The following is a 16,326-nucleotide window of genomic DNA, read 5'->3' as shown; positions in this document are numbered from 1 at the left end:
TCTGACCATGTAAACTTAGACCATCCCTGACAGGTGTTTATCTATCCTGTCCTTAAAAACCTCCAAAGGTGAGCATTCCATAACTGCCCTTCGATGTCTATGACAGCGTTTAATTGCCTTTTAGTTTGAAAGTTTTTCCTAATATCTAAACTAAATCTCTATTACAGAAGGTTAAGCCCATTACTACTTCTCGTACATTCAGTCGACAAGAAGAACAATTGATCACTATCCTCTTTATAACAGCCCTGAATGTATTTGAAGACGTATCAGATCCCCCATCACTCTTCCTTTCTCAATACTAAATATGCCAAATATGCCTTTCCTCAGTGGTAGGGCTCTACCAAATTCACGGCCATGAAAAACCATGTCACAGACCAGGAAATCTGGTCTCCCCCCGTAAAATCTGATCTTTTGTGTGCTTTTACATTATACTATGCAGATTTCAAAGGGGAGACCAGTGTTTCTCAAATTGGGTGTCCTGACCCAAAAGGGAGTTGAAGGAGGGTCACAAGGTTATTTTGGGAGGGTGGCAGTATTGTCACCCTTACTTTTAAGCTGCCTTCAGAACTGGGTGGCTGGAGAGTTGCAGCTGCTCGCCAGGTGCCCAGCTCTGAAGGCACCACCCCGTCAGCAGCAGCACAGAAGTAAGGAAGAAGGCAATATCATATGTGACAAAGTCCCTCCTCTACCTTGGTGGGTCTTGTGCTTATTGACAGATTTGCTCACTTCGGAGATTCACGGCAGGCCTCAGTTTGGCCGTTTTCAGGAACCCACAGTCCAGGTCAACTCCTCCGGTATCAAGCAGGGAATTGTGGGGGATGGAGGGCTGCGGGGAACCCGGGGCCCGCCCTCTACTCCGGATTTCAGCCCAGGGCCCTGTGGATTGCAGCTGTCTGCAGTGGCTCCTGTAACAGCTGCGTGACAGCTACAACTCCCTGGGCTACTTCCCCATGGTCTCTTCCCAACACCTTCTTTATTCTCACCACAAGATCTTCCTCCTAATGTCTGATAATGCTTGTACTCCTCAGTCTTCCAGTAGTACGCATTCTCACTCTTAGCTTTTTGCGCCTCTTGCTCCCAGCTCCTCACACACACACCACAAACTGAACTGAGCTCCTTTTTAAACCCAGGTGCCCTGATTAGCCTGCCTGTCTTAATTGATTCTGGCAGCTTCTTGATAGGCTGATTAGAACACCTGCAGCCAATCTGCCTTAATTGTTTCCAGAAAGTTCCTGATTGTTCTGAAACCATCCCTGTTACCTTACCTAGGGAGAAGGGACCTACTTAACCTAGGGCTAATATATCTGCCTTTTATCACTCTCCTATAGCCATCTGGCCTGACCCTGTCACACATACCATGCCATCCTTACATCTGTGCTTCTGCTGGTGGTGGCTCTGCCTTCAGCGCTGGGCTCCCAACCAGCAGCCACCACTCTTCAGCTGCCCAGCTCTGAAGGCAACGCCACCATCAGCAGCAGCGCAGAAATAAGGGTAGCAGTAGCACAAACCCCCCCTTACAATAATTTTGCAACTCCTTTTTTGGGTCAGGATCCCTACAATTAAAACTCCATAAAATTTCAGATTTAAATAGCTGAAATCATGAAATTTACAATTTTAAAAATCCTATGTCCTTGAAATTGACCAAAATGGACTGTGAATTTGGTAGGGCCCTACTCATGTTTTTATCATTTTTTGTTGCTCTCTCCAATTTGTCCACACCTTTCTTAAAGATTAGCACTCAAAACTGGACACAGTATTCTAGATGAGCCTCACCACCATCAAGCTGAGGGGAACAATTACCTCTCATGTCTTACTTATGACACTACTGTTAATACACCCCAGAACAATATTAGCTTTTATTTTTTTGGGGAGGCAATTCCTTCATATTTTTGGCTCATATTCAATTTGTGATCCATTCTAACCCCCTGAGCAGTACTACCCCCTATCCAGTTATTCCTCATTTTATAGTGTGCATTTGATTTGTCCTTCCTAAGTGAAGGACTTTGCATTCGTCTTTACTGAATTTCATCTAGCTGAATTCTCCAATTTGTCAAGGTCATTTTAAATTCTAAACCAGTCCTCTGAAATTCTTGTGAATTCTCCCATCTTGGTGTCATCCACAAATTTTATAAGCATACTCTTCACTCCATTATCAAATTCACTAATGAAAATATTGAATAGTACCAAACCCTGGACAGACCCCTGTGGGACCCCACTAGATACGTCCTCCCAATTTAACAGAAAACAATTGATAATTACTTAGAGTATGGTTTTTCAACCAGTTGTGTGCACCCACTTTATAATAACTTCATCTAGACCATATTTCCCTAGTTTACTTATGAGAATGCCATGTGGGCAAAATCTTATGAAAACAAGCTTAAGTCTATAGCTTCCCCGCATCCACTACACCACTAAGAAGGAAATTAGGTTGGTTTGGCATGGTTTGTTCTTGACAAATCCATGTTGGTTGTTATTTATCAACCTATTATCCTCTGATACTTACAAGCTGATTGTTTAATAATTTGTTCCAGTATCTTTCCAGGTATCAAAGTTAAGCTGTAATTTCCTGGATCCCCTTCACTCCCCCTTTTAAAGACAGGTATTATGTTTTCTCTTTTCCAGCCCTCTGGGACTTCACCCAGCCTCCATGAGTTCTCAACTGCTAAGAATTCTGAGATTGCCTCAGTTAGTTGCTTTTCCCCAAGGTAAATTTTTGTCAGTCCCTGCTAATTTGAATACATCTAACTTATCTAGATAGTCTTTAACCTGTTCTTTCCCTATTTTGGCTTGCTTTCTTCCCTCTTGTTGTTAATATTAATTGTGTTAAGCATCCACTCACAATTAACTTTCTTAGAGAAAACTGATGCAAAATAGGCATTAAACACCTCAGCCTTGGTGACTTATGATCACATTCACTTAAGTTACATTCCACCTTCAGGGCTGGTCTACACTACAGGGGTAGGGAGAAATCGGTTTAAGTTAGGAAACTTTAGCTATGTGAATAACATAGCTGAAGCTGACACACTTAGATCTACTTACCGCTGCGGTGTGTCAACAGGAGACGCTCTCCTGTCGATTCCGCTTGTGCTTTTCATTGAGGTTGAGTACCAGAGTCGACACTAAAGCGATAAGTGGCCGATTTATTGTGTCAATACTAGACACGATAAATTGACCCCCGCTGGATTGATCACTGCCCGTCAATCCGGCCAATAGCGTAGACAAGCCCCAAGTTTCACAACCAATTCCTCCCTTAGTCAAAATAAAGTCTAAAATGGCTCCCCGCACCAGTTACTCCCTCCATGTTCTGAAGCAAGAAGTTATCCCCAACACATTTCAAGAACTTAGTGAACATTTTGTGTTTTGCCATTTCTTTTCTAAAAGATGTCTGGTCAGTTATAGTCCCCTACCAGGTCCAGGTCTTGTGTTTTGAATATTTCTGATATTTGTTCTAGAAATGCCTCATCCACCTCCTCTTCCCGATTTGGTGGTCTGCAGTAGACTTCTACCATACCATCGCCCCTGTTTTTCCCCCGTTCATCTTCACCATGAAACTTTCAACTGGTCTGCTCCTCACCTCCTTCCGGACCTCAGGACAAGTGTATACATTCTTGATCTGCAATGCATCTCCTCCCATTTTTCCCTGCATGTCCTTCCTGAACAAACTATAACCCTCTATTCCAGTATGCCAATCATGAGATTTATCCCATCAAGTCTCTCTGATGCCAATTATGTCATTCCTCTTAGATTCATAGATACTAAGGTCAGAAGGGACCATTCTGATCATCTAGTCTGACCTCCTGCACAGTGCAGGCCACAGAATCTCACACACCCACTCCTATGAAAAACCTCACCCACGTCTGAGCTATTGAAGTCCTTAAATCATGGTTTAAAGACTTCAAGGAGCAGAGAAGCCTCCCTCAAATCAACCATGCCCCATGCTACAGAGGAAGGCGAAAAACCTCCAGGGCCTCTCCAATCTGCCCTGGAGGAAAATTCCTTCCCAACCCCAAATATGGCAATCAGCTAAACCCTGAGCAAATGGGCAAGATTCACCAGCCAGTTACTACAGAAAATTCTTTCCTGGGTAACTCAGATCCCATCCATCTAATATCCCATCTCAGGGGATTTGGCCTATTTACCCTGAATATTTAAAGATCAATTATTTACCAAAATCCCATTATCCCATCACACCATCTCCTCCATAAACTTATCAAGTAGAATCTTAAAACCAGATAGATCTTTTGCCCCCACCACTTCTCTTGGAAGGCTATTCCAAAACTTCACTCCTCTGATGGTTAGAAACCTTCGTCTAATTTAAACTCTAAACTTCCTGGTGGCCAGTTTATACCCATTTGTTCTTGTCTCCACTTTGGTGCTGAGCTGAAATAATTCCTCTCCCTCTCCTGTATTTATCCCTCTGATATATTTTATACAGAGTAATCATATCTCCCCTCAACCTTCTTTTAGTTAGGCTAAACAAGCCAAGCTCCTTAAGTCTCCTTTCATAAGACAAGTTTTCCATTCCTCGGATCATCCTAGTAGCCCTTCTCTGTACCTGCTCCAGCTTGAATTCATCCTTTTTAAACATGGGAAACCAGAACTGCACACAGTATTCTAGGTGAGGTCTCACCAGTGCCTTGTATAACAGTACTAAAACCTCCTTACCCCTACTGGAAATACCTCTCCTGATGCCTCCCAAAACCGCATTAGCTTTTTTCACAGCCATATCCCATTGGCAGCTCATAGTCATCCTATGATCAACCAACACTCCAAGGTCCTTCTCCTCTTCCGTTACTTCTAATTGATGCGTCCCCAATTTATAACTAAAATTCTTGTTATTAATCCCTAAATGCATAACCTTACACTTCTCACTATTAAATTTCATCCTATTACTATTACTCCAGTTTACAAGGTAATCCAGATCCTCCTGTATAATATCCCGATCCTTCTCCGAATTGGCAATACCTCCCAGCTTTGCATCATCTGCAAACTTTATTAGCACACTCCCTCTTTTTGTGCCAAGGTCAGTAATAAAAAGATTACTATCTCTTGTATAGATACCTAAGATGTTGGGGGGAGTCTGCTCATTGTTTTACCTCTCCTTGCTCCTGTGACCCTAATATAATTTTCCATGCCTCCACAACTTCCAGCTCTCTGGCAAAGTCACCTTGTATACTTAGCTATGGGTGTTTGCCACCTGCCACTTAATGTCTAATCCCTTCTTGAATCCTGCTAAACTCTCTGCCTCAGTGATATCCTGTGGTAATGAGAGCACCATAGATTAATTGGGGGCCATTTGAAAAAGGTATTTATTTAATCAGCTTTGAATTTGCCATCTGTCAATTCTGCTCAATGTCTGATCTCATATGCTGAGAAAGAGAAAGTTTTCAGTCTACCTTCTCTGTATCATTCTCTCTTCTCCTTTAAATAAAATAAAATAAACATACATGAGTCATATTTATCTTCAAGTATTGTAAAAATGTAGGATCTGAGTCTTTCTGCTACACAGTTGTCTTTTATCCAGTTAATTTTAGGGTACATAGATAACGGCTGCACATATGTACATAATTTGTAAAGTAGGAATATTTTCTTTTCATGTACCAGTATTTCCAGCTTTTGCTTTGAATAGTCCTGTAATTACAGAATAATTATATACTGAAAGCTAAATTACAGCAGCTGCAGAATAAATATTAAACCACAAAAGCTATATTAAATCATGTGAACTTTGTCTTAAGCTCATAAAAAAAGGCAAAAATACACATACTTGGAATGCAACCTGGATTAATAACTAAAATAAGAAATTTGCATTTTATTTCAATGAGTGATACTGAAGATGGCAGGTAAGCATCTCATCTTTGTTAAAAAGGGAGTAAAAGATAATGCAGCCCATAGTTTTAAATGCTTAGAACTGTATTTTCTAACAAATTTTCTTCAAATCGCATCAAAAGCACTTGTCCTCACTGAGGACTAAGTTCTATTGTAAGTTCAAAGTATTAGAAAGAACCTATTTCAAAAGTGTTTGAATATAAAATAAGCATATGAATCATTTAAATAGTGAAAAAATATTCCCTTCACACACTGATATCTCTATAAGCAATTGAATGTAGTTAAATGAACCTCCCCTCAACCCACTTTTGGGAGAACAAGCAAGAGAAATTTCAGTGAAGAGCAACCTATCTCCCTCTTCCCAAAAGTTATAAACTCCTGAAAGCAGGGCCATATAATGGCAGAGTCTTGTCACTCATCACTACTTTACAGCCAAGTTATAATACACAGGTATCAAATGATTTAGCTTCAGAATCACTGATTCTAATTTTGCTTGCATTGAAATCAATAGCAAAATCCTCAAATGGGCCAAATTCAGAGCAAGTGTATTGCCTTCCGGCATCTTCAGCATGTAAATTATACTGGTGTACATTCTCATCCCTCAGACTACCATCCACGTACAAAAGCTGAAAAGCCTTTACTTAATCTAGGAGCTACAGCTGGTGTAACAAACAGAGGTGTGTGAAAAAGACTGATTTAGCAAGAAAAGCAACTAACAGGAAAGTCTAACATAACCTGTGTGTCTTTGGGTGATGGTCTAAGTCATAGGGTATATTTATACAGCAGTTGGGAATTACACTTCCCAGCTGATGTGTAGATGTACAGTAAGGGGTGCCAGAAGGTGTAAATTAACACAATCTTAGACTCATCTCTGAATTTGGCCATTGACTTCAGGAAGAGAAAGATTGGGCCCTATAAGGGTCCTATAGATTGGGAATGGGTGGACAGTTTTGTTAATGAAGTTTGATCTAATGCATAAAGAAAGAGGTTTGAAGTCTCTAAATGGAAACAAGCCTCTTTCAACAGATTAGAAACAATTAAACATGAATGCTTAATAGCACTTAACATTTCTGATAATGTGAATAAACTTTGACATGTGTTTTGGGTAACTGTAGCATGCATTCCGAGTGCTGTATACTGTGAATAGCAGCTCCCGAGTTCTCAAACCACAATATTAACATAAAATTGCTTCTAAATCAGTGGCTCTGAAACTGTGGTCTGCAAGCCACTGGCGAGCCACAGAGTACTCGCTATTCATATAATGAGGGCTGACTGGACACGTGGTATTGGCTCTTTCTCCGTTTCCAGCTGTTACACTGAATTATATGAAGCTAAAAATGCATCACATTTATCTCCTAATATCACTTTGCCATGTAAGCAACTGCTTAGCTACATCAAGAATGTATGCCAATGGGAACAGAAGAGACAGCCCATGTGAACATGACTGGGAGGGGAACAGATTTGACAATACAAGGAAAGGTGGCTGGTGTAATCATAATCCATAAAACGGTCTTTCCATTAAAAATGTAATCCACACTATGAAAGATTTGGAGATCCCTGATCTGAAGATTAATGCTCAAAAATTTAAAACTGACAAGAAGAGTTCTTATTGAAAAGTAGTTACAGAGTATGTATGCTATCTGCAGAATTCTGGTTAAAAAAAATAAAAGACTTCCTATGCCATTTCAGCACAGTCCGTCAGTCTGACCTTCAAGTGATCCTTCTAGACCTTTCCCAGGCTCTCCATAGCTTTAAAAAAAAAAGGGAGGAAAGGCACAAGCTAGACTGAACTTCCGTGGCACTGACAGCCCACTGCCTGATTCTTTGGTACATGAACAGCATGAATGATGCAAAGACTCAAGTCTACCCATCAGCCTAGGGGAATGTTTTTGGAGATGTGCTTTAAGTGCTCTTTTGCTGGCTTATATTGGCTTCCAGGGCCAGATCTCAGCAAGGTATAGTGATGAAGGAACCTAGTTTATAGGGAAGGAGGGTGCATCACACCACTTTTACCCTGAGCACATTGCTATGGAAGAATTCTCTCTGATGTATTTCAAAGACCTGGTGTCATCCTTTGACCCAGATGGACTCCCCCAGCCGAAGAGATGGTAAACTGAATATTGGTCAGTTGAAAGAACATATCAGGCTCCACCACAGAAATGGCTTTCAAGGTGCTCTCTTTCTTTCTTTGGAAACATTTTATCTGATCTCTTGGAGCCAGATTCTTGCCTGGTTTGAATAACTGATTTCCTGAATTGTGTAAGAACTGCTGCTGCAGGATCCTTGAGAAGCTAACACCAGGGGTCCCAAGTTTTAACAAGACCCTATTACAGAGAAAAACACAAGCTGCTTGTTTACTCTCCCTGTGACAGCAGTTTGACTCTCCTGTGATACCATGCCAAGAGACTCACTGGGGAGCAAACAGGGGACCTGTCCTTCCCCTGGATCTCCTGGATACCTAGTTCCACCTTGCAGACCCTGTGGAGGAATGGAAGCGCTTGCTGAATCCTTGAAAGCTCCCAGGTGAGTTAGCTGTTGAAGAAAAGAGCTCTCTTGTTTTGACCATATCCCTTTAAATAAGAGAAGTTTAAAAAAAGAAACACATAGTTCCTTGCTTAGTCATGGACTCTTGGAAGGAATATCAAGTTCTCAACAATCCAGGATCCTTACCATGGGATTAATAGGGAAGATTTGCTCCTGTGAGCGATTTTGTTAGCTCGTAAGTCAATTACTGGCTAAAGAGAGAAAATACTGATGGGAAAAGGGGGGGAAAAAAAAAAAAAAGATGGATGTTTCTTAAAACCCTCCGGTGCCTGTGGTGAAGTCATCTCTGCAGGCTATTTCTGTCTTTCCCACAAAAACAGTGGCGATTTCTGAGCCACCTGCTTGTTCACTGCGGCCAAAGAGACAAATGCATTTTCATCTCTCACACAATATGATTGAGAGGGTGGAGACCAAATTAACATCATAGAAACATTCACTCACCTGTTATTGTGGCTCTTAAGGACACCAATTTTGATCCTATAGATTAGCCCATCACTAAGATTTCTTTCTTAAATGTAAAAACATTCATGTTAGGAGATAAAAAAAAAAGCAATTTTAAAGACCCCAGCAATGAGAACAGATCCTAGGGTCTCAAACCTATTTGAAGAAATTACTTCCCTCAATTTTGGTTTTCCAACTGGATGGGGAGGAGGGGGGGAGAAATGCTGCAATTTAACACCCACTCAATTCAGGTCTGACAATGTGACTGTGACAGGGTCTACAGAGCTGCACTGCATCTGGTAAGCAGAGATATTATCACCCTGCCATGTACACCAAGATGCCTCTGCAAAGACTACCAAGGAGGCAGACAACACATCAACTGAAGGCAAGTAAATGGGCAGAGATCATCTAGGTGGCCAGCACGAGTGCCACATGGGAATGATGACAAGCTTAATAGGTAGCAAGCATCTGATCCTCTTGTAATGTTGTAGCTAGAGTGTACAAGTACCAATGCTCTCTAGGGACTGTTTTACAAGAGATAAATATCAACACATAGAGATGCAAGATGGCATGCTTTGAGTCACGTCTCCTCCTCCTCTCCTTACTCAGCTGCTACCAGCTGTCACTCTGTGCTCTTGTACCACCCTAGTTGTTAGTACAGAGTAATGGGGAGCCTGAGTTAGCTCAAAGGAAGAATATACCATGAAACACGGAACAGTTGACAGCTCTGTCCTCCAATGGGGATTATAGGAGAAGTTAATGTTGCCTCAATATGGTGAACTACCATCTCTGCTCCAAGAGGGAAGAGTGTTTAACCATGTTTCAAGACCTCTCTGGTGTAAACAGGTCCTCTTGGTGTGGTTATTATAGTGTACAGCAGAGAGACAGGCAGACAGAGGGAAAGATTTTCCACTCATTAAGCTAACGTTCAGAACCCTGGCTCTAAAGAGATGACAGACTCTTTAGGGTGCCATGAGACAGCTGATATCCAGAAACTTCATGGTACTATTAAAATTTTGTCCTTTATTTCAAAAAAAAAAAAAAAGCTTCTAACTTTCACTTGGGTCAAAAAGTTGCTCAATGTAAAAAGGTAAAAACACAAAGTTAAAAATGACTTTGTTCCAGTTTATAAGTTACACTGGAACCATTCAAAAGCTGACTAACCTTACAAAAAACAGCCCGATCTCCATTACAATGGATTATCTCTCTGCAGTGGCCACAGTATAATATACTGCAGTCAGTGGTCTGTCTAAACTGTCAAGAGCTCTGAGAAGGTCAACCAGTAGGCCATGTTGCAACTGGGGGGGAGAGGGCTCTGGCTGTTTGGAAGAGAAAGGAAAGAATTTCAAGATGGGTGGATGAAGTCTATGTTTTTCACTCCTGCAGTAGTTTTGTTTGCTGCACAAAAAGGGACCAGTGTCTGCAGAAACATGAAGTTTTTCAGTTCTGGGTAATTGTAGCATGCATTCCAAGTGCTGTATGCTGTGAATACCAGTTCTCCAGTTCTCAAACCACAGTATTAACATAAAATTGCTTCTAAATCAGTGGCTCTGAAACTGTGGTCTGCAAGCCACTGGCGAGCCACAGAGTACATATGATGAGGGCTGACTGGATTCGTGGTATTAGCTCTTTCTCCCTGTTTCCAGCTGTTACACTGAATTATATGAAGCTAAAAATACATCACATTTATCTCCTAATATCACCTTGCCACGTAAGCAACTGCTGTAAGAAGTGAGGTGGTTCTTAAGTCACAGATGAGCGTTTCCCAAAATATGAAATCAACTGACAGCATGATCACCAAATCTGAAAGTAGAAAGAAATCACTCACTCAATGTGCAACCTAATAATTTGTGTGCACGATTATTCATCTGGCCTCTCACACGGCTGTAACATGGACAGGGATCCAAAGTAGCCCAGAACATCCACTATGGATTACACAGCAAGCCAGCACAATAAGTTGTTTTTTTTTTAAATCTTATCTTCACAAACAATGTGGGAGGGAGGGCGAGTCACAGTACAGATTGATGTAACTAACTGGAATAGTCTTTGCATACCAATTCCTAATTTCCCTGATCATGTTTTAACTTTATTATTTGAAATAACATTCTATGATGTGATGCAGTGATAGCAATAAACTTGCTTGATAAATAAAAAGCTTAATTTATAAACATATCCTGGAAAAGGTCAACATTCACCCACTGGCAGGCAGGCCAGCTGCCATTACCACACCAAAACAGCAGAACTTTAAAATAAATAAATAAATAAAATAAAATAAATCACCACCACCACCACCACCAAGGTACATGAATAAGTGCAACCAAGTAAACCATGTGCAAGACAGAAACTCCTTACTATGGCACGTTCCCTGTTCTCCTTTCCTGATTTGTTTCGCAAGTGGTGCCAGGGAGGGAGCAATGCAGCGGACTGCATGGGGCAAAGTTGCCCTGCCCAGCTGCTCATGGGACCTGCTTGCATGGGCCACCCAGCCGTAGAGATTTCCAGGTTGTTTCTGGATAGCATCACATGGGACTCAGGCCATGGTGTGGGTGATGCAGCAGGAACTGGAGCTGGAACTCTTGCAGTCATTAGTGATACCAGCTGCTCAAACAGCTCTCTTTCTGCTGAGCTCTGTCCTCCTCCCTTTGCCACCATTCCTGTTCCAGGAACTGTGAAGCAAGTGCCTGCTCCCATACTAAAACCCTATCCTCAAGCTGCGTAGCCAGCCTCTGACTTCAAACATAAGTTCATCATGGAAATGCTTCCTCTTGGAATGGTCCATGAAAGTACGTTGGCCCAGGCTTCTGCCACACTTTGGAGGATCTGTAGCCTGTAGAGGTTGAGGGGCTGGACTAGGATAAGACAGATGGTTATTGTCTCAAATAGCTCAGTGCAGGAGAGCAAGAAAACTCCTTGTGGAATTCCAAGGACATAAAATGTTACTTTTCCAAACTAAACTTCAGTATATTGTGAGAAGGATGCTTCAGACCACAGAAGCTCCCTGGACACAGCCTGGTTAATCACAATGAAAGAAGAGTAGAGACGAAGGTAAGTTAAAAATTCAAAGCTGTTTATGGTTTTCTAAAAATTGCAGAACTACTTGGATTTTGGGTGCGGGGACATCAATGACCATGCTAAAAAAAGCTTTTTTTTTTTTAAATCATTTCAGGTCTTCCCATATTTTGGAGGACATATTTTGGTGATGCCCAAGTGGTAAGATGCTATTCCAAGCTACCAGTGGGACACCTGCAGTGTATGCCACAGAAGTATTCAAATGGATAGTGACTGAACAGCACATCTATGAGTGGAGTGGGCTGGTCAGCTACTGAGGTGTCCATGGAAAATATGCCCTTCCCCAAAATGTGACTACCTATCTGGAGTTCCTGCTTCAGGAAAAAAGTCTGCATCTATCAGCACCAGGGATTGGATCACAATTCATCAGGGAATCAACAGGATGCTTGCTGCACTAGCTTCCATGTAGCTTAGCCAGTTATGGCTGCATGGAAACACATACAGCTCGACAGCCTCCCTCCTAGCCTCCCCACCCCCAGGCATATTTCTGGGCTAAAATTCAAACCCTAGTCGAATTTGGGAGAAATTATTTTGTCACCTATGGACTGCCTTTAACTAAAATGGACTAGATTTGTGAATGAAACATTTACACACACACTTTCACTCAAGAGTTCACTGTTTCCAAGTGGCTCATTCCACCATTGAATGGTTTGAGAGCGGTATACTAACAAGTGTGGCAATGTGAGGTTATTATTTTTAAGAAAGAGGAACAGCCCAAGCAAAAAACTTTGTGCCTTTCCAGTAAAAATTCACTTTCAAGGTGATTTTACTGCTCGCATTTCCCGGTCCTCATTTTGAGCTCCACATGGTGGAGTGGGCTGGCATGTGTGGAGTGAAGGCGCTGGAATACAATCTGTCATTAGCGGATACATGCACCTAGCTGGGGCTTCTCATAAATTTTGCACTGGTTCATAGAGCGGAAATCCCTCCCACTCCTATATTAATAAAATTAAAATGGAATTTATCAGGCTCTATGGCAGCTTCCATCCCTTCCGTTGTCTGCTGCAGGCTCCAAGGCAGGCTTTTCCTTCGAGGGCCATCAATCATCTCCTCCAAGTATGGCCCCAGGATGTGCTGCTGCTAGTTCTACAACACAGCCTCCTGGGGGACCAGTTTCAGCAACAGTCACTTTACTGCCCTCACTTGACGGTGGCTGCTGGATCCCATTAGTACCCATGCTGGATTCTGGGCACAGTAGGGTACCATCTGGTTGACAAGGTCATCATGCACCACCGCTGGCTCCATGCTCGGCATCCAGTCAAACTCCTCATAAAACAGACATGATGTCAGTGAGTTGTGGTTCTGCTCCCTGGTTTTCCTGTACTCAGTCTTGAGCCATTTAATCCACTACCTGAGCTAGTCACCAGTCTGGTAAATTTCCAATGCTGCCAGTCTTCATTGTTTGCTGGTAAGTATGGTCATTCCTGTACTCTTACTGACGTCCACTGTTTTGCTGGCCTTGCACCAGAGAATTACCAAACTCTGGCTGTGCTCCCATGACCATGAAGCAGTGCACTTTGTAAAAGGTTTCTTCTGGTCAGTTTCCACTGCAAACACAGAAGGCTCTCTGATGATGTGTTTGCAGCTTGGCAGTCAGAAGACAATGGAAGGGTTAAATGCTGACTCACTGAGCTGCTGCACTACAGCAAGTGGGGTTGCTTCCATTTTCAGTTGAGTGGATTGGAGATTGTTGGGATAGAGAGGACAAAGGAAGTCGCCCAATGGATTGTGAGATATTTCTGGCGGACCCTCAGGACCCAAGTTGGCGGGGGGAGCTGCATCCACACTGCAAAGCAATAAGGCTCGAACCTTGGATTCCAGCTTCACCCTCCACTCCCACAGGGTCCTAGAAACCTGGGTCCTAGAAACCTAGGTCCAAGCCTAAGTCAGAGATCTGTGTGTAGATGGAAGCGGGGTTTGGGATCAAGCTAGAGTCTGAGCCTGAGCTTATATTGCAGGGTACATATATCCATATTACACTCATTAACATGATATAAATTCCTGAAGAAATTAACAGATAAAATAGATTAGATAGATAAAACAGTGCATTAATAACAGCAAAACATGGGCCTTCTTCAGACAGAGTAAAATAACTTTAAAGTAAACTTAAATACTACTTTAAAAAGTTCCCAAATATTCCATGTGTGTCTAATTCTTTTCATTGCTCACTGAACCTAGGTAAATATTTTGGTTAGCAGATTTAACAGAGTTGCTGTGTTTGTATTCAAGCATGCCACAACACAGTATTTCTATGCAGCAATGGCTCTGTTCAGCAGAAAATACTCACAGTACTTGGGGCTAGGCATATACCGGAGTATTGCAGAGACCCCATTTGCCTGGGCAGCTGACCTATTCAGCAGAAGGTCAGCCTGCCATCTCAGGCATAAAGCCCCTTGTGTTAGCAAACTAGTGACATGTCTGGGTGATTAAGGAGTTGCCTTGACAGACTCCAAAGGGGGTCTCAGCCAGCCCTCTTTGGTTGTGAAGAAGGTACATGGCATGGATCCTCAAGGATAGGAGCGTTTGTGTATAAAAGCAGGAGGAAAGGGAGGGGAAGCACAGATCTTGCCATTCCTGGTCAAACCATTGCTCTATCAAGTCCAGAATCCTGCTTCTGGTTGTAGCAAAAACCTAATGTTTCAGAAGGTGAAAACTCCCTGTAATACACCTGGCCTACAGGACAGTTCTGTAGCTGGGGGAGGAAATGCCTTCTTGAGCCCTGGAATGATCAGTTTAAAAACAAGCAGGAGCTGTAGTTTAGGGTGCTACATAAAGAACATACAGAATCCACTAGAAGAAAAATAAAGCAGGGCTTTGTGCATCATTTATGCATTTCATGGCATGCTACACTTACAGCATAATGGCGTATAGGTGATCAGATATTTGGATTTACTACATCACCCCTGTATTTGTTGATATGATTCTTATTGAACACTTTCAATGTGGTAATGCCTAGACTCTAGAGGCCAGGGCCCTATTGTGATAGGCATTGTACAAGCATATAGTAAACAACAATCCTGGTACTAAAGCAGTTACAATCTAAAAGACAAGGCATAACAGGCAGATAATACAAACAAGCATGCTGGGTGGGGTGGGGGGAGGAGGGTAGTGGGATAAGAAACAGGGTAACATAAATATTAGGATAAGCACAATACCTAACCAATCAAGCAGTAATCACAACATGCCACCTGTCTAGCCATTATTAGGTTGCAGTCTTCTGAATACATTACACTGAGGAGGGACTTGAAGCAGGATGTGATGCTGGCCTTACAATGAGCTCCTACCCCAACCGTATACTAGTAAATGCAAAACCTGATAAGATAGCTATCCCAAGCCCTTTGCCTCAAAACTGGTATATTCTGGCTCTGGGAGACCAGAAGGAATGTTTCCTCCTGTGATGACTTTAAGAATACTTTAAAATTATTGTGTGTCTATTACGATGGGACTTTACCATCATAGAAAATTTCCAGCAATATAGAACTCCACTTACCTTTCCATAATGTTCTTAGTCACTTTTAACTAATCAACCCATATTTATGCTGAAATAAAAGCTCTCTCCCCTCTCCTGCTCTTTGAATCCTCCTCCTGCAGTGAAACCACAAATGCTACTATATTTGTTATGTTATGATCACAGGAGCCGACTTTATTTAAAAGATGTAAACCCAGGATTAGGATTTCCATTCAGGATCAGACAAAAGGAGGAACTCTGCTGGAGTATTCTTATTCATAGATTCACAAATTTTGGCCAGAAGGACCACTTTGACCATCTACTCAGACCTTCTGCATAACACAAGCCATAGGACTTCCCTGAATTAATTACTATTTCAAATCCAATAGATGTGATGAAACTAGAGCAGATCTTTTAGAAAAATGTCCAATCTTGATTTAAAATTTGCCAGTGATGGAAAACCCATCCCAACCTTTGGTAAATTATTCCAGTGGCTAATTACCTTTACTATTAAATATTTTCACCTTTTTTAAAGTCTGAATTTATCTAGCTTCAATTTCTGGCCACTGGACCCAATTATACCTTTCCCTGCTAGATTGAAGGGCCCTCTATTATCATGTTTCTGTTCCCCCTACAGGTATTTATACACTGTGATATAGTCATCCAATGACCTTCTTTATGAGAAGCTGAGTAGGTTGAGCTCCTTGAGTGATTTAATGTTTGTAAGAGTATTAATTAATTGACAACAATATAAATAATAGCACTAAGAAGGCCTAGTCAGGATTGGGGCTCCATTAGACTAGGCACTGTCATCTGTGCCTTATCTCAAAATAGGATTGCCAATTTTGGCTGGATGTATTCCTGAAGGTTTCATCACATGACAATCTTTAATTAAAGATTAATCTTTAATTCCTGGAGGACTGGCAACTCTAAAATCTTACCACCAAAAAGGGAGAGAGCTTTAATCCATAAAGATATCCAACAACAACAGACAGAGT

General features: G+C 41.8%; 2 protein-coding genes across 8 annotated transcripts in view; one reads left to right on the top strand and one right to left on the bottom strand.

Annotated features, from left to right (window-relative positions):
- The window catches only part of CMSS1 (cms1 ribosomal small subunit homolog), a 387,357-nt gene that overhangs the window by 218,198 nt on the left and 152,833 nt on the right, over positions 1 to 16,326 (bottom strand). The window lies entirely within an intron of this gene.
- The window catches only part of FILIP1L (filamin A interacting protein 1 like), a 287,759-nt gene that overhangs the window by 155,467 nt on the left and 115,966 nt on the right, over positions 1 to 16,326 (top strand). The window lies entirely within an intron of this gene.

The sequence above is a fragment of the Dermochelys coriacea genome, chromosome 1, assembly GCF_009764565.3.
Source record: "Dermochelys coriacea isolate rDerCor1 chromosome 1, rDerCor1.pri.v4, whole genome shotgun sequence".
Classification (NCBI taxonomy): domain Eukaryota; kingdom Metazoa; phylum Chordata; order Testudines; family Dermochelyidae; genus Dermochelys; species Dermochelys coriacea.
Note: the sequence above shows the minus strand (reverse complement) of the source record. Positions and strands in the feature narration are given on the sequence as shown.